Source organism: Cupressus sempervirens, chromosome 2 (assembly GCF_028749045.1).
Source record: "Cupressus sempervirens isolate cs-2001-9-10 chromosome 2, ASM2874904v1, whole genome shotgun sequence".
NCBI lineage: Eukaryota > Viridiplantae > Streptophyta > Pinopsida > Cupressales > Cupressaceae > Cupressus > Cupressus sempervirens.
The window spans coordinates 466,902,914-466,922,630 of NC_143119.1; the positions used below are offsets into that span (position 1 = coordinate 466,902,914).

Genomic DNA, 19,717 nt, shown 5'->3' on the forward strand with positions numbered 1-19,717 from the left:
TTGGCTCAGATTTCAATAAATGGGCTTCCAGAATTGGACTTGGTATTCATGAGACTTCTTAGAAGATCTCTAGGCTTGCCAAGAGTAAGTAATATTAGCCTATTTGACAATATAATAATTTATAGTGGCTATTAATGCTTTTTTTTTTGGGGTCTATATCTATCCTAGATCATCCTTGGGCATGCCAGGTAGTTATATTTACTTAATTTTGTTTGGCTATAGTCAACTCTAGGTGTGCAGTAGGGGTTTGGAATGCCATTTTGGATTAGGGTACAACAGTAAATGCTCAAGAGTATGACAATATTAAGTATGACAATCTTATATGTTCATATAATTTCCAAGGATGGCAGTAGTAAATAATTAAGAGTATGATAGTCTTATATGTTCGTATGAGTGCCAAGAGATGTTAGTAACGAGATAGGTCCTCAGTAGTGAAAATTGAACAAGTTTTTGGTCGTCACTCTCTCATTGCCAAAGATTGATTTTCAAAGAATAATTTTTTTTTTGTATATGTCAAATTCAAAAATAATAAATGTGAGATTTTCATTGTTCATATCAAAAGTAATTTGGTGAGTCCATGTAGACTTAATTTACATCAATATTTTGTAATCCATCTTCTCGTGTTCAATCTTCTTCACATCTACATATTTTCATGATGGCAAACTACGTGGTTATATGGTATAGCTAAAGTCTATTGATTACATCCAGATATATTTCAGAAGAGGAATGACAAAGTTTAAACATTTTTAGTAATATTTGTCATTTTTCTCAATTCCACCTGTGAAATAAGAATTCAATAGATATATATGGGGTTTTTTCTTCCAGAAGGGATATACATTTTTTTGTTGGAGGAGGCCTACTCCAATCCTCATTTCAAGACTCTTTGTTTTAACCACTTAAATCATCTATAGCATGAAAGATGATGGTCCACTGAGGTTTATTTGTCTCTTCTTGGCATAATCTATTCTCTCTTGCTTCTTTAGGTTTCTCTTTGGGAGAAAACATTTTATACGTTGGTATTTAACATGGCTGATTAGAACCATCTTTTTCATCCACTTAAGCTATGTGTAATGGAAATGTTAATTTAAATAAATAAAACATTAATGCATGAGTTTAAAAATAAAGTAGCAACTCCTATTGTGCAGATTGTTAGATCCCATTAGTGAATAGTTTACAAACATCACACATATATATGAGTAATCTATAAAATTAAAAGTGAAAAATGCTTCTTTATTCTTTACGTATTAAAAACCATTTCAATTCTCCTTGGAGTCATACATAGGATATCATTTTGGCCAAACCACTAAGAAAAACTGCAAAAGAATCCCACCACCATTTATCCATCCTCGAGCATTTCTCTATGGATGTGCATACATGACGTGCTACAATATTTATAGTTCTATATATGGAAAGGTACTTTTCCAACTAGTGAGATTGTATAGCATGAGCACCAAAGCTCACAACTCACATCCCTAATTCCTACACTACTTGGTTGAGCAGAAGCAGTATTTCTAGAGTTGCTGCCAAGCATTGAAAATCTCTTCATAGTAGCTATAGCTCATTTTTATCTCTTTATCGCTTGTGCCTTCAATAATTCCTATAGAAAACAAATTTCAAGTCTCAAGATGATTTAATGACATTTGAAAACAACCTCTTGAAATGCCTATGAATTCATGTTAGGCAATGTCTTTCCTTTCTAAAGAAGGTAGGACACACCATCCTGTCCCTAATGCACAATTGCCAAAGCTGCTTGTTCATTTAGTGATTTTACTTGCAGTAGAAATGTCACCCTTAACTGAGAAAAGACAAAAATAATATATCATAAGAGTAATATTTCACTATAAAATAGAGTAATTAGGGCTAATTATAAAGTTCAATTCTTTCCTAACTTGTTTTATTCAGTACTAAGTGCAAGTCTAGATTATGAAAAATGTGTTCTTTAATGTTGGAGACAATAATGAGTCCTCTCTACTTCAGAAGTTCAAAAGGTAGGGCAATCTGAACATTCTTGTTTAGTCCTTAATGGAATAAAAGGCTAATAGAAATGAAAATAGATTTGACCACGAGGCTAATTTACCTGTTCCTTCTCTTTTTTTTTTAATGCAATTTCATCTCCTTTGCTTTAGCTTTCCTTTTGGCATCTTTCTCAGCCTATAAATGTAATAAGTTAGATAGGATTCTATCTAGAAAATTAGATCATAAAGAATATTAAAAGACAATCCAGAATAGATCATATAGGATGGTATAATCTATTTTCCAATTGTGATTAATAAAAGACCTATAGGCATATATAAACTTGGATAAATTCAACATAGCATGACTCATTAAGGTTTTATGAATGGTAAATGAATATAGAATCAATAAAACCTAAATACAAAAACTTGAGGCATCGCAAAAATCATCAAAGCCAAAGGCATGCAGTTTAACCAATAGCAGAAGTGTATCAACCTATTGCTCAACAATATTAAGGCATGAATAAAAATTAAAAAATATAGTCGGTTAGCTCAAAAAAAAAGGAAGAAGACCTTGCAATAATATCATTGTTACCAAAGCAATCTTCATATGACTACATCCACATGTATAGTGGGTGCATAACAAATTTAGCAATACACTATCCCCAAGAGAGACTTTATTCTTCAACTAAAAGAATTTTAATCTGAGTTCAAGGACCAAACTGACCCCTGGAATGCATTCCAAGGTGAGAAAACATAGGGAAGTACAATAGTGTAAAATTGATATGCTGAAGTAGAATTCCAGACCAACCTCCATGCTAGTCAACATATCTGACCTCTCAATAGGCCAAACCCCTAAAGGTAACCTTCACTAATAACCTCTGGTGACACATCTTATATGTTTCTATCTTACACATATGTATCGTTGGTTAATATATCTATTTTTGGGCAACTCTAGTTTGTATCAACAAGATTATAATCTCTAGATCCTCTATGCTACTTTCCATCCATATGGCTATTTTTTTAAAAAAAACCATCTTTTCCAAGTGATCTTCACCTAGTATCTTTTTCCTTTTACTCTTTATAAGTTTATTTTTACTGAAAAAGAAAATAGAATCTTTTCCTTTCCACCACAAAGAGGTCAACAAAATTAAGCCATCATATGATGACTGGAGTTATGCAAAAATTTCAAACAAGGAGGATCAGAGACTACTGAACTTATGGGAAGAACAAAAACCCAAGTTGCATTGACATGATTAGCTATAAAGAATGCTCCAAGAAGAAACCAATCATCTATGAACACAAGAAGCATGTTTTTGTGTTGCCTTGAAAAATATAGTTATGGTTTTTTAGAGGTCCACTAGGAAATTTTTGAAGCTGATGCATTTCACATTAAACAAAACTCCAACATCTTAAAATTCATTTAAATTGATCTACAAAATTCACATTACCTGCTTTGCTTCTTGGGCAGCTTCAGCTTTTGCTGCCAGTGGACTTGGCACATTGGCCACATGCTAATCCCACTTATCATGATATGCAATCATGAAATGTCCAAATACATTTCTCATATCCTTGTCTACTACCAATACATATGGTGTCTAACCTCTCTCATCTTTAATGCAAGGGTCATTGCCTTTCTCTAGAAACTCAAGAACATGTGATGTGTTACTAGACTTTTCTACTTCATAGAGCGGGGTTGATTGGTTTACCATTGTTGTGTTGCTAACATTACTAACATTAGAAATGCATAAACTAACCAAATGTTCCAACTTAGAAGAAACTCTAGGAATTATTTCCTTTTGTATTTTCTTCTTGTTTTTCATTTTGATTTTAGTTACCACTTTGTTATTCTCTTTCTCTCTATCTGAGTTTGTAGTTGGTTCTTTAGGTTGTTTGGGAACTTGGTTCTCTACTCTTTTAGGGAAGTGTAGACATGTCAATGTTAATCCTTAGATAATTTTAACATTTGAGTGTCAACACACTTAATCACTTTTTGTATTGAAAATGAGTACACTATGTATGCCAAGCCACAATGTGTGTTGAGCTAGTATTTCAATAGGTATTGAGTGACTTTAGGTGCCAAGCAGTATATAAGTGCCGAGTGATATATAGGTGCTAAGTCATAGTTGATGTCGAACAAGTCAAAATGCTTCATATGCTGAGTGATCCAAAATTATATATATGTAAAGCAAGATAGAGTGTAATAGGTGCCGAACAATCCAGGATAGTATGTGCCGAGCATTAGTAGTCTAGTATGTGTCAAGTAACATAGAATCAACATATGAGTTTGTGCCCTCAAAAACTCAGATGTAAACAATTTTTGGAGCCAACATAGAGAGATTTTAAAAGAGGAAAAGGATAAAAATGAATCTTTTACATTCCCTATGCGATCTGCATGCAACCAATTAGAAAAATGGAGAAAGCATGCAACCAATAAGAAAAATGCAAGGAATGAGCAAGAATTTGAGATTAAATGTGGATTGTAGATCCATACTTAACCCTAAGTTTTCACAATCTTTAAAAGGAGGTCAAATACCCATTGCATGTGTGGAAGAGAATAGTGTATGGGGAGATTCTAGTGAAATTCAGTGAGAAGTGAGTATGACTTAGAGGAATAGAGCAACAATTTCATATCCAGTTGATTAGAATAGTAGAAGGGTCAAGAGACATGATTAGATATTAGATTTTAGAGGATCAAGATTAGAGAGAGTAGATCAAGTGCCTGAATTTAGTAATTAGAGATTGCATACTATCAGGTTTATTGTTCTAATACTTTCTTGCCATTGTATTAGATGTTGGAAATCCTATATTGATAGGTTAGCTTAATAGCTAGGTAGGAGAACCTTTGGAGAAGGTGATTGAAAATCCCATGTATTTGGTGGGTTTAACAACCTATTGTAAATCCTTTAATAGGGTGACACTTCATGTAAAGTGTTTGTAAACCCTCTAATCAAGTCACTATTGACACAGTGTAAAGCTTTTAATAGGGCAGGCCTTTCACAAGGCAGACCATCAGAAGTGGTTGAACATTTATTGCTGCAGTGATTTTTGTGAGTATCATCCCCACCCCAATTTTACCTTCTTATTTTGGAGGGTTTCTAGGTTACCAAAATTTGGTGTTATGTGTGTTTACTTTATGTTCATTTATATATTTATATGCATGTAGTTTACTTTTTAGTTATATGCATAAATGGTTTAAAAAAGGGTTAAAAGTGTGGTACTTCTAATTCACCCTCCCTCTCAGAAGTACTCTTCCCATTTTGAATATTCCAATAGTCAATTAACTATCCTATTTACTTCTTTCAGTGTTGGTCTAGTGTGGTGAATGGTATGTGTCTAACACAAGTATCATGATAACTCAGAGGTGGGTTTTCACCAATGAAAAAGATTTGACCATTGCTTGAAGGAGAATGAATATATATGCTCAATGCTATGTCCAAGTAACATTTCCACAGAGCAAGCAACTCTAGAATTTCCTATAAAGAAACAATCATATAAGAAGATTACTTTGTAATATTTTACCAGAGAAGTGATAAAAACATAAAAAGAAAATTGTTACAATTTAACAAAATAGCAATTGCTGATTCGATAATGACATAAAAGTGATGGGAGGTTTTTTGATATAAAAGCGACAAGAAATAATATTTTTGTTGGTTTAATTCTAAAAGGACTTCTTGCAAGTCCGATTCTCTACATGATAGTTTTGTATAAAATCGCTTGGCCATTTCTCGTCAATCTAGTTTAAGTGGACTGGTTTGTAGCAAAAGAAGTGGCATGGTTAGCTGAATTGTAGGAGTTGATATTGAATTTAAACTTTCTTGAACTACCTAAGAATAATGACTATGCTGGTTAACAATTCAAAATCTTCAGGCTTATGGAGGGAGATGATGATTGCCAAGATTTCACACATATTATTGATGATTGTTATAGTAATATCAAATATGGTTACTACATTTACATGGGATGTTAGTAATGTTCTATTGTATGAAGATGTAAACCCCCTCAATAACCACCCAAAACACACTTAAAATACTTAAAGAAATCTTTTAGTACAAAAAAAAGATAAATTCAACATCATACAAACAAAACCAGAGTTTTAAAAAAAAAATTCAAACCTGCAATATCATTAGACAACAATTTCCAAGCCTATTGGTTTCATATTACATCATTCCAATCTGATTTGGGCCTGAATCATAGACCTGCAACAATGGTGTATTCAAAACCGCCAATGGCTTCCAAAGGCTTTCCTTCAAGCTTCCCAATCTCCACCATCAAATCTATTTTGGAAATTCTATAATTGACCTTAAGTCCAAAATTAAAGTCTAGCAATAATTCTACCATTTTTCTACTTCACAATTGATATTTGTTTATGATTATACCATAAATCTTGTTCCATAGTTGAAATCTAGAAGTTACTTTGCCTTTAATCTTATTCAACCATTAAAAGTTAGCATTAATTCTACCTTCTATCTCCTCTCAATATTGGCTCAAGTGTCTCCTCTCTTTATTTCCAAAATACTTAATTAGCAATTGTGCATTAAAGAATTGCAATACAGGTTAGCATTTGATGTTTTTCTGCATGTGGTGAATGGTATGTGTCTAACACGAGTATCGTGATAACTCAAAGGTGGGTTTTCACCAGCGAAAAAGATTTGACCATTGCTTGAAGGAGAATGACTATATATGCTCAATGCTATGTCCAAGTAACATTTCCACAGAGCAAGCAACTCTAGAATTTCCTATAAAGAAACAATCATATAAGAAGATTACTTTGCAATATTTTACCAGAGAAGTGATAAAAACATAAAAAGAAATTTGTTACAATTTAACAAAATAGCAATTGCTGATTCAATAATGACATAAAAGTGATGGGAGGTTTTTTGATATGAAAGTGACAAGAAACAATATTTTTTTTGGTTAAATTCTAAAAGGACTTCTTGCAAGTCCGATTCTCCACATGATAGTTTTGTATAAAATCACTTGGCCATTTCTCTCTAGTTTAAGTGGACTGGTTTGTAGCAAAATAAGTGGCATTGTTAGCTGAATTATAGGAGTTGATATTGAATTTAAACTTTCTTGAACTACCTAAGAATAGTGACTATGCTGGTTAACAATTCAAAATCTTTAGGCTTATGGAGGGAGATGATGATTGCCAAGATTTCACACATATTATTGATGATTGTTATAGTAATATCAAATATGGTTGCTCCATTTACATGGGATGTTAGTAATGTTCTGTTGTATGAAGATGTAAACCCCCTCAATAACCACCCATAACACACTTAAAATACTTAGTACAAAAAAAGATAAATTCAACATCATACAAACAAAACCAGAGTTTTTAAAAAAAATTCAAACTTGCAATATCATTAGACAACAATTTCCAAGCCTATTGGTTTCGTATTACATCATTCCAATCTGATTTGGGCCTGAATCATAGACTTGCAACAATGGTGTATTCACAACCGCCAATGGCTTCCAAAGGCTTTCCTTCAAGCTTCCCAATCTCCACCATCAAATCTATTTTGGAAATTCTATAATTGACCTTAAGTCCAAAATTAAAGTCTAGCAATAATTCTACCATTTTTCTACTTCATAATTGATGTTTGTTTATGATTATACCATAAATCTTGTTCCCTAGTTGAAATCTAGAAGTTACTTTGCCTTTAATCTTAGTCAACCATTAAAAGTTAGCATTAATTTTACCTTCTATCTCCTCTCAATATTGGCTCAAGTGTCTCCTCTCTTTATTTCCAAAATACTTAATTAGCAATTATGCATTAAAGAATTGCAATACAAGTTAGCATTTGATGTTTGTTTGAATGTAGTATAAAGGAGGTCTAGTATTATTTTTCCTCATACAACATGAAATAACTTCATTGTTAGGAAATCAAAGTGTGTTTGGAAATTCAGAAAAAGGCCTCAATTTTTTTTATAAAGCTAACAATGGAGCCTAACAATGTACAAGGCTTGTACAAGAATTTCAGGCCCCAAAGGGCTAACAACTTCTTTAGTTGAGGTAGAAAAAAGCTATTGGCTACTCTCCGATTGGATAAATATTGGTGATAGTAGTTTGGCATAGATGTGTCAAGGTCACGTTGACATCTTAATATGATTTCTATGAGATAGCAAAGGAAATATCCAGAAAAAGTATGGAGTTGCTAGCCATATGACTTCAAAGAAGAATCATTGTAATAAATACAAATAAATGTTGTAGATCAAAAAAATGAAATAAAAAAAATAGTACTATATAAGGTTAGAAATAAATAATGAAATAGGAAAGGGATAGAAAAACTCATTAATATTGTCACCACTATAGTCATCAAGTAGAAGAAAAAAACTCAAAGGAAGATTTCAAAAGTTTTGAAGTATATTTCTTTCTGTTGAAAACTTCAAACATCGTAAAATAGGTTATTTCAATGTGTCTAGTGGTTCACCATAGAATGTGTAGCTTTAAGCTTATAGCTTGTAAAGAAGGTCACCATAATTGCATACTTTAATCATCTCCAAACTTTTGAAATCCTTATTCAATGATGATGTTATTATGAAGTTGAAAAAATATAAACTTGTCACATGAAAAAAGTGGGGATGCATGTGAACGTTATTGAGGGAAAGGATTACATGAACCTTCAGATACCTTGTTGTGAAGCTAGATAAATTAACAATCAATTGGATCATTTAAATTTAAAAGAAATATGCCTTTCTTGGATTACTTTATCATAGACAGAATAATCAAAGTTAAAGGGATTAGTTTGAAATGTAAAAAATTAATGACAACTTTACTTTGTTCAAAAACTTCAAATGACAAAGTTTGCTCTTCAATTAAGTCTTAAAATAAACTCTCATTTAATTAATTTTCTTACATGGATACAACTTTATGCATAAGATGAAAAGTACAAACTCTTCAACCTAAGAAAATAAAAACTTCATTCCTGTGAGCCCAAATGAATTATTGATTGAATTTTCTTTGTGTGGGTGAAAATTCATTAATTTTCTTCATTGAAAAAAAATTTGGTGTTTTTGAACAAAAAATTCTATGAAATAGTAGCTAAGGTGGACAAATAATTCAAGAGCACACAAGTTAAAAAGAAAGGGCACATATCACATTTTCTAGCAGTAGCTCTCAGTGTTCCTAGTGAGTAATGCTTGTAATATCAATGTATATATGTGTTTATGAGATACTTGGCACACAATCACCACAATTTGGTTATAAGCTTGATCCACATAGTTTCCTAAAGGAGAAAATTATTGCCAAGTTAGAATAATCTCACTATACATTTAAGAGGCAATCTATGCCGGGAGTAGTAGGAAACCATAGTTATCGGCAACTTAGATTGGGATCACATCAAGAATAGACATTTATCAACAACCTAGGTTGGATAACATCAAGAATAAACATTTATCGACAACCTAGGTTGGGATTAATTCCTTTTAAATCACCATAAAAGAATGGATCTATACCATCCTCAACTACAAATGTGAATAACAGAAATAGGTTTGGCTGGGCATAGAGACATGAAATCAATATCACTAATGGAAGGCAGTCTCCACTTCCATAGGACAATCATAGTGAAATATCTAGAGACACAAATTTTACTTGTCACTCTTTAAATAATGCATTTAGAATTGAGGGAAACCATGCAAATGATAATGCAATTCAATCTAGTAGAGGGTTTGTTGTTGGTAATGGAGGTTCTAATAGTGCAACTCCTCACCTTATAAAAAATAGAGGGAAGGCATCATCAAATCATTCAAACTAAGGTTCTACTAGCAGTACACGTACAAAAATTGTCTCAAGAGCACTCAATAAAGGAGCTTCTATTGGCATGACCACCAACAGTTTTAGATTTCCTACTTCTTAGAACTCAACTACAAGAACTAGTCATGCATGTAAAACTCTTGCTATGGCATCGACAACACCTAAAGTGGTAAATATTGTTGAAGTGCCACATTTTGAACTCAAGAAAGATCCTTCATTTTGGATGGATCATAATATGTAGGTGATGAATCTATTTTTTCTTCTTCTCATTAAGTAGAGTGTTTGGGTTAAAAAGAGAAATTTTGTTTTCAACTTACATTTCCAACTATTTGTAAATCTAGTTTTATTTCTTTCTATAGGTTTTACTTTGAATACAACCTTTGAATAGTGTAGAAGTAGCTTCTTAAGGGTACAGTTGGTGTTTGAAGCAAGAGAGTGCCCAAAGTATTACTTTTCTTGGTCCTCCTAAAACACATTTCACATTTGATCATGTCGCCTATGAAACAACAACACATGCATACATATAGATATAATCACATATCTAATTGGACATCTTATGATTGCAATCTCATTTGAAAAATATTCTAATCATGCAAGAGATGCTATTTAAAGTGGCTAGTTTTCCAATGGTAAACAATTGCATGTCAGGTTACAATAGCTATATGTTTGCTTATGGTCAGGTGTGTTTTGGATCTTCTAAATGTTTATGACTCACAATTGTATGCCATTATTTTTGACACATAGTTATGTGGAATTTTATTGGATGGTGTTTTCCTGCTATATAACACATATTCATGTAATTTTCTTTCATTCATGCTAATTTATGAGATATTTTTGTGTAGACGGGAAGTGGAAAAACACATACAATACTTGGTGATATAAATGAATTAGACCAAAGTCCAAGTGGAAATCATGGAGTGACTCAAATTTTTTAGTACTTGTTTGTAAGGATCAGAGTTGTAATCTTTTTTGCTCTTTGATTTTTGGTATTTTAGTTTTTTTTTGTTTAATTTTTATAGTTGTGTGAATACCTGGCATAATTGCTTTCCTTATGAATGTAGGAAGAAGAAAGCCATGTGCATGAGCAGTTGAAATATGCTTGCAAATGCTCTTTTCTTGAAATTTATAATGAATAGATAACAAACCTATTGGAGCCTTCATCAACTAATTTGAAAGTAAACCACCAATTTATAATGTTTTAATGAGTTTGCTTCTATTAAATGCTAACATTTTTAGCAATTATTCCTCTTCAAAGCAGTATCTACTTTTCTAGACATCATTTATCACTTTTGCGGCATTTAGTACCATAATTTTATTGAAGTTTCATTAGCTAGTCCACAAAAGAAATGTTTGAGTTCTTGTTCACCCAAGAAAATAAATTTGGTCCTTTAAACAATATGTTTTGCACTGATTATCATATTCCATAGGACTTTATTTTCTAACATGCAAAAATTATTTTTCTTTGTATAGTTGTGAGAAGATGTTAGAAAAGGTGTATATGTTGATAATCTTACAGAGATTTAAGTTAAAAGTGTATAGGATGTTGTTTAGCTTCTATTTTTGGTACACCATATATTTTATTGTAAATTTACCCTGATCAAATTTTGGTTATGATAATAGTTTAATCAGTTTATAACTTAATCTAAAGATTGTTATGATTTCCTTATGATTGATAGGGAGCATCAAATAGAAAGGTTGTAGCAACTAATATGAATCATGAGAGTATTCATTCACATAGTGTTTTTACATGTGTTATTAAAAGCCACTGGGAAAAGGACTCTATGACCAACATTCATATGGAAGGCTTAACCTAGTGGATCTTGCTGGTTTAGAAATGTATATTACAAATTCTTTTGTTTATATCTATACTTACAAACTCTTGACTTTCTACATTTTCCCTTTTCCTTCTTGTTGTGTCACTTTGCTTAGATTATTGTGAAATAGGAAAAAAAGTTCTAGTGCAGAGGGTGAACACTTAAAAGAAGTTGCAAACATCAACAAGTCCTTGTCAACTCTCAGGCAATTGTGAAGATTCTTCACATGAAACTCTATGGACATATTCTATACATACATCGAATGTTTAGCTGAAGAGTATGAACATTTATCAATGGCATAAATGAATGATAAGAATGACTAAATTGAACTCTAATGATAAACAAGAGTTCCAAAATATAAATTGTATTAATTGTCTATCACTCTCTCTCTCTCTCTCTCACAGACACACAGACACACAGACACACACAGACACACAGACACACAGACACACACACACACAGACACACACACACACACACACACACACACACTTGTCACTCACTCACCACACATAGTTAATTGCATTATATTTGTGAATAAAAACCATGATATAATCCAAACTTTATTCAAGTATTTTTTCCCTACATTTATAGCCTTGTGATTATGATTCTAGTCAATGTGGCTAATGGAAAGAAACACCATGTTCCATATAGAGATTCTAGGCTAACATTTCTACTTCAGGTGATAAAATTGATGTTGATGGATTTGAGTTACTCCCTTGCTTTCCTGTTTCCTTATTTCCTTATTTCATTTTTTGGAACAAATTAAAGTGAAGCAAGCTTTTCCTTTTCTCATTTTCTTAGTCTAATTGTAATGCAAGATACTCCTTTGTTTATATAGGATTCACTTGGTGGCAACTCTAAAACAACAATTATAGCAAATATTAGTCCATCTTTATGGTTTCTGTCTAGTTTTTCCCTCATCATAGATGTAACTTTTATAAGCACTTGACATCTACATACTTATACAAAAAATAAGTGAAAAAGGATCATTGCAGTTGAAGTCTGATATAATTTTTTTTTGGACTCATATTCTACAGTTGAAGTCATTAGAAGCTACTTTGTTGGGTGCCTTGAGAAGAGAAAATGTGTTTGAAACTATATCAAGGCATCTTAAAGCTAAGATTGAACATTTAAACTGACTAGTTTGACCAAAGATGATACATTTAATTCCTTCTACAAGTTCATTTTCTTTCAATAGTCAATTTGTGTGTTTAGAAGAAATGGTTAGAACCCACAAGTTTAATGTTTCAAAGTTAAATAATAAAAAAATTCTTCTGATCACATCCAAGGCCCTTGAGAAATCATATTTTTAATAAAGTTGAATAAAAGCTAATAGGGATGTCACTTTTCTAGTAGCAAATAAATTGAATACTATCTAAATATAGATTTTGTATGACTTGGTTTGTGATGACTACCCTGCAAGTGGTTGAAAATATTTTTTGTATTTGTTAGATTGTTTTGCATTCCCATAGAGTAGTGTATTCTCAAAAAAGTTATACTTAACGGTAGAATGTGCCTAATAGGATCATGGAAGATAAGAAAATAATTTTCTCTCTAAATCTTAAATTTTAATCAAAAAAGAGTTTTATCTAATTGCTGAGTTTTAATTATCATGCCTCCATAAAGCCCTACTTAATTGTGAAATGTGCATAATAGGTACAACAGAGAGAGGAGGATAGCTAGTATAATTTGTGATCTAATTTTGGACTTGCAACATTTTACAATCCTGATCACAAGCAGCCTATGACTAGTCAAGTGGTTGCACTTTTGTATTGTCCTCCATAACTTTTGTTAGGTGCTATAGATTATGGGGTAGGTGTTGATCTTTGGATTGTAGGTTGCATACTTGCTGAGCTACTTGTAGGAAAGCCAATAATGCCTGGACGTATAGAGGTAATTGTAGAAGTCAACTCACTATTCTATTTCTTTAGTTGATATTCTTGATTATAACATGCATAGATAGTAACTTATGTTGAAGTAATTTTGTGAACTAACTGATCCAGGTTTATATGTTTACTTCTACATGCCATCTTGTGTGAAAATAAGTAGGATTTTATTTTGTTTTAATTTTTTCCTCCTGTACAGTCAGTCATGATTACAAAAGGTTGCCCAACACTATTTGGGTTCAATTTGTTGAATAAAATGAAAAATAATAGCAAGAGTTCTGATCTTATGACATCCTAGGAGGTTGTTTTTATATTTTCATCTATTTATAGCTATATTTTTATTTTTGCATAATGTACTGACTCCCATTGGTACTTCTGATTTTCTCATTTCATTGAGTTTGAAGCATGTACATATGCTTTAACCAACTTAGGAGAGAATTTAGAAATTTCCCCTAATTGTCATACTATTTTTGGATTGTGCAAAACATAATGGATTTTTACAAAAAAATAGCAATTGTTCTTTATGATCTTCATCTCCATTTCTGTAAAACCACAAAAAATCTGGTAAAAAAAGCATGTTTTGTATAGTTGAATTTGTTTACCTTAGTAAGAAGAATTTCAACATCATCAAATCTTAATAAACTTTCTTTCTTTCCAACTTGTTGTAGCCATAACTATGCATCCTTGTATTTATTTTATTCTTTAGGTAAACAACTAGGTAGGTAAAACAATTGAAGAACTTCAACACTTGTCCTATATCCTCATTTGTCATAATATGACAATTCTTTTTATAGGTAATGGGCTGAAGTCTAGTTTATTCATTATTTTATTATTTTTTGAAATTAATTATTATTATGTGTTAAGTTCAAGGAGACTCGAACCCAAGACTCCCACATGAGAGGCTAACTATTTACCATTGGTGGATGTTATTTAGATCAAACAAATATTAGCTATATAAACCTTATATCTGGACTACTTCAGATAATGGAGATAAATTTATATAAACAATTATATCTGTTATGTCAATTTTAGTAATATCAATAATGCTCTTAGAATAACATAATCAAATTTAGGATGGTAAGAAGTTTGGTATGTTTTTGATTCATCCTTTTATGCATAAATGTCCATTTGTTCCATGCTATATCAAGCAATTATTTCTTATCCAAGCCATTTAATTTGCAACCTTTTAAATCTCTCAGAGGGCACCTTTGAGAAGAAAAATTCTCCTACTCCAACTTTATCTTTGCAGAGATTTAAAAACCCATAATGGAATGGATACTTTACAATCAGAGGACACCTTTGACAAGAAAAATTCTCCTGCTCCAACTTTATCTTTGCAGAGATTTAAAAGGTTGAAAATTAAATGGCTTGGATAAGAAATAATTTCTTGATAGAACATAATTTTTTTTTTGAACAAACATTGGTGGAAATTTTGACCAATTCTTGATAGTTTTCTACCAAGAATTGGTCAAAATTTCCACCAATTATAATCTTTTTTGACCAAACATTGGTGGAAATTTTGACCAATTCTTGATAGTTTTTTGCCAAGACTTGGTTGAAATTTCCACCAATTATAAAATTTTTCGACCAAATAGTGGTGAAAATTTTGATCAATTCTTAATATTTTTTTACCAAGAATTGGTCAAAATTTCCACCAATTCTAATTTTTTTTTACCAAACATTGATGGAAATTTTGACCAATAATAAAAAATCAGAGATAGCTAAAATTAACAAATTTTGACGAATGTATTGGTCAAAATTTTGATCAACTCCAAGTTGGTCAAAATTTCAATGAGAAAATTTACCATGAATTGCTTGGTCAAAATATCAACCAAAATTCATCAAAAATTGAGTTCAAATTTACTAGTGCTAGCACTTGTCACCCCATCAAGAAAGAAGGCCAAGATAGTCAAAATCATTGTGCCTAAGGTGAAGAAGAATGTATAGAAGGTAATATCAAACACCCTCTCTCCTCCTGCACCACTAAGACTAAGAACCAGGGTAGCAACAACAACTAGTGCCAAGCCATCATCTAAGAAGGGTGTTGCAAGAATTACAAAAACTAGTAAAGTTTCAAGTGGCATAAGTGCAAAAAAGAGAAAATTGCTAGCCACCAAAGGTCAAACAAAAGGGATAAGACCGATAACACAAAATGATGACGATGAAAATGTAGAGAAGACTAAATATGATGAAATAGGTCAATGTCGAGTCATTGTGCATACAATGCCTAAAAGTATTCACAAGGTATATGACAACATTAGAAACCCTATGGGCTTATCAGGTTTCAAATTTATAAAGTATGGAACATTAAGTGCTACTAATAAGAATAAGGTAGAAGAAGTTGTATTAGATATGATGGCTAAGTTCAAATTGACACCTATAGAGATAGGAAGCAAGATTACTAATGAATTGTATAATAGAATTGATGCCAAGTGGAAACAAACAACAATAACTAAAAGGAAAATAAGAGGAGGAACATTAGCTAATATCATGCCTAACTAATAGCTAAGCAAATGATAACATTTTTGGAGAAGTATAAGGTGTGAATATCCAAGCTAAGGATAAAACTCCCATGGAAGAAGATGATAATGTACTACAGGAAATGATTGAAGAAGATGGTATTGACACAACTGATGAAGATGCTCATGATGATGGTACTAGCACATCTGATAATGATGATGAAGATGGTCTTGACATACCTATACTTGAGAAGGCACACACGCCCCTATATGAAGGCTCCCAAACAACTCTTCTCTCTACTATAGTGTTGTTGGTGAACTTGAAGGTTATAAATGGTTTATCCAATGTAGCAATGTCACATATGCCAAAAATATTAGTATACCATTACTATTAATTATATTAAAAATTTATAATTGTTGTTGTAGGTTGATAGGTGAGTTTTTGTTACCATTATCAAATATTTTGCCTTGTTCATACCGAGAATTATCTACAATTATGAATCAAATTGGTATGAAGTATTAGACAATACATGCAAGTCCTTATCATAAACAACATGAATTTGCAATAGAATTCTTTGATTGTCATAATAGTAGATATTGGTTAGATCAAATAAAAAAAAAGGTGCCTTTCAAGGTTTTTTGACATACTCCCATTATTCCACATTTTCAACAATTATTTAGGTGCACTAGCTTGGCACAATTTATGGATTACCATGCACACAATAGAAGTCAAGATGATATTATGTGAATACTTGCAGATGGTTCTATATTTAAAGAGATAGAAGAAACATGGCCATGCTTTAAAGAGAACCTCATGATCTCAAGCTTTCATTAGCAACGGATGATGTCAATCCATTTGGAGATATGAGATCTGTTTACTTAGTGTGGCATATTTTTGTTATTAACAATAACATTCCTCCTTGGATGTCCATAAACAGGGAGCACATAATGTTTTAGATTAAGGTAAAAGCAAGTTTTGAAGGGGCCCCAAAACCCTTCACATAAAAAAGAAAGATATACCACAAAGCTCGACTAGGTTTTAAATGGACCTGAAACCAGTAGTATAATTAAACCAGGTCAAGCAAGGACCTGAAACCAATAGAAGTGTTCAGAAAGAGAAACCAAAGAGACATTGGAACCTAGAAAGAAAATAGACTGGAAAGTGAGGCAACCAGAGAAGTCTCCCAGACCAGGAAAATCACCTAGGATTGCTAATCAATTTTTTTCTTCTAGTCACAACTTCCTTACAAACGTTCTTTCTCTAGCGCTTTTTCTTGAAGTAGGAGAAACTTAGGCTTCTATTATCTAACAAAATCCTAACAATATCCATATTATGAATACTGTTAAGCCCCCTAATATACCAAGTAATGATTTTCATATCTATTTTTAGGGGTAAAATCCATAATAGTTTCCTACCTACCATCAGCAATATTTTGCATACTTTCTAACTCTCTAGTTTTCTTAGTGGTTCTTCTTGCATATTTTTCTAGAGGACCAACATCCAATTTCACCTTGGAATGCTGATCAACTCTTTTTCCAAATTTATCCATAGTAGAAGCAAGAGAATTTATCTTGGTTTGCTGAACTATTTTGCTACTTCTAGTCTCTACCCCTTTAGTAATGTTCTTTATATCAGCTCTTTTTCTTTGGTTTGGTTTATGCTTTGAGTTATCTCCTTTTTCAATCACAACATCTAAGGGAGGAGGTTCATCCAAAGGAAGGTCATAATCAACCTGAGATAAAACTTGGAACTCCCTGGACTGAGAAAAAGGAAGATCACCCATCTCTAATTTATTTCCAGCTTCAGCCAAGAATTCACCTTCCTCTAGATGGATTTATCTTCTAAATCTCTCCTTTGATCTTCTATCCTTTGATAAAAAAAAATTTGTTTTGATAAATCTGCCAGATCATCTATTCTTTGCTCAGGCATTATGGTATTAGATTAAAAACCATGTCCTTCTTTTTGAAAGATTGCTTTCTCAAATGAAGGCTCTTTATCCACCTTAGCATGTGATGATTTAGAATCTTCTTTTGGTTTCCATACTTGCTTTTGCTAGATCTTGGTCTTTTTCCCATTCGGAACACTGTTCAGATGCTTTTTACTTTTGGAGGGATAGTTTTTAACTAGATGCCCCTATTTCTTACAAGCATAGCAAGAGTTAGGCAGATCTTCAAAAATAATTTCTTGAGTCTTTTTACCAAGTTTGGATATTAGTTCCACCTTTTCTTGGAGATGATTCAGGTCAACCACTTTAACATAAAGTCTGGCACTTTGAAGTTTGGTTCTGGAAACCGTAGCATTATCCAGTTCCACTAATTCACCAAAAGAATTGGCAATAGCTTTAAAAATGTCCTCATGCCAAAATTCTAAAGGGAGACCAGGAAGTCTAGCCCAAATGGGGGTGGTTAAAATAAATAAATCTGAAAGATCCATGTTAGCCTCCCATTTTTTAATTGTGAGAGAACATTTACCAAAAGACCATGGTCCCCCACAAAGAATCATATTCATATCTTCAATGCAATTGAAAATAAAAGAGAAGAATCCATTCAACATTGGGGCAATATCAACTTCTCCTCAAATAATCCATTTCCTTTTAACCATTTTTCTAAGAGATTCAAGAGCTAGTCTTGCTCCTAAAAATTTACCCACTAGGGTGAGATCCATGGAGGACACAGAAAAATCAACTAAAGGATCTAGAATAAAAACTTGAAAATCACCTTTCTCCCAACAACACTTAGTAGTCACCGACGGGAAAAGAGGTTTTCCTATAGGTTTCTTTCCAAAAAGAGAAGACCAAGTTTTTAGCCCTTCTGAAAACTTTTCCTTGTTAAAATCAACAACATCTTTCTCCTTCTTGAGATCCTGCCCTGACCCATGAAAAAAATCCAATGGGGGGATATGAACCCCAAAAAAAGGACCAGATTCATGCAAATTCTTTCCAATATCCACGTCGGCTAGAGAGTCTGACCCAAAATTCTTCTCGAAACCCCTAACAGATCCTCCAAGGATAGAACATCCTGCTAGATTCTCTCTAACCAGTTTCCTGCCTGCCTGCGAACCAGATATTTTAAATTTTGATTGAGCCCAAAAAGGATTAGATTCACACAAGATCTTTCCATTATCCACATCAGACAAGGATTCTATCCCAACATTCTTCTCAAAACCCCTTTCAGTGCCTGGAGGGTTGGTTCCTCCTCCAGATGCTCTTTGACCAGATTCTCGCCTACCCAACAAAAAGGACTAGATTCATGCAACTTCCATCCAATATCCATGTTGGCCATAGAATCTGACCCAAAATTCTTCACAAAACCCCCAACAGATCCTCCAAGGATAGAAAATCTTGCTAGATTCTCTTTGACTAGTTTCCCACCTGCCTGCGAACCCGATATTTTAAATTTTGATTGAGCACAAAAATGATCAGATTCACACAAGATCTTTCCATTATCCATGTCAACCAAGGATTCTATTCCAACATTCTTCTTAGAACCCCATCCAGTGTCTGGAGGGTCGGTTCCTCCTGCTAGATTCTCTCCGACTAGATTCTTGCCTACCAGCGAACTAGCCAATTCAAATTCTGAAAGAGCAATCCTAGTTTCTAGCCAGACCTCCTCCATGATCTCTTTTGCATTTTGATAATTAAATATGTAGGGAACACATAATGTTGTCAATGATTATACCAGACATTTTTTTATTTAATAGTTATATAAATTAATTTATAAACAATGCATGAAAATGGTCATAATAATTATGTAATATTTATGTTCATTCAATTACTAGGTAAGTACCAAGTTAAAGATATGAATGTGTATATTGAGCCCCTTATTGATGAGTTGTTGAAGTTAT

The 19,717-nt window shown here is 32.6% G+C and overlaps 1 pseudogene; it reads right to left on the bottom strand.

The window, feature by feature from the left end:
• Positions 1-1,336: 1,336 nt before the first annotated feature.
• On the bottom strand, positions 1,337-19,488 carry LOC149573068 (uncharacterized; annotated as a pseudogene).
• Between the last annotated feature and the right edge of the window lie 229 nt (positions 19,489-19,717).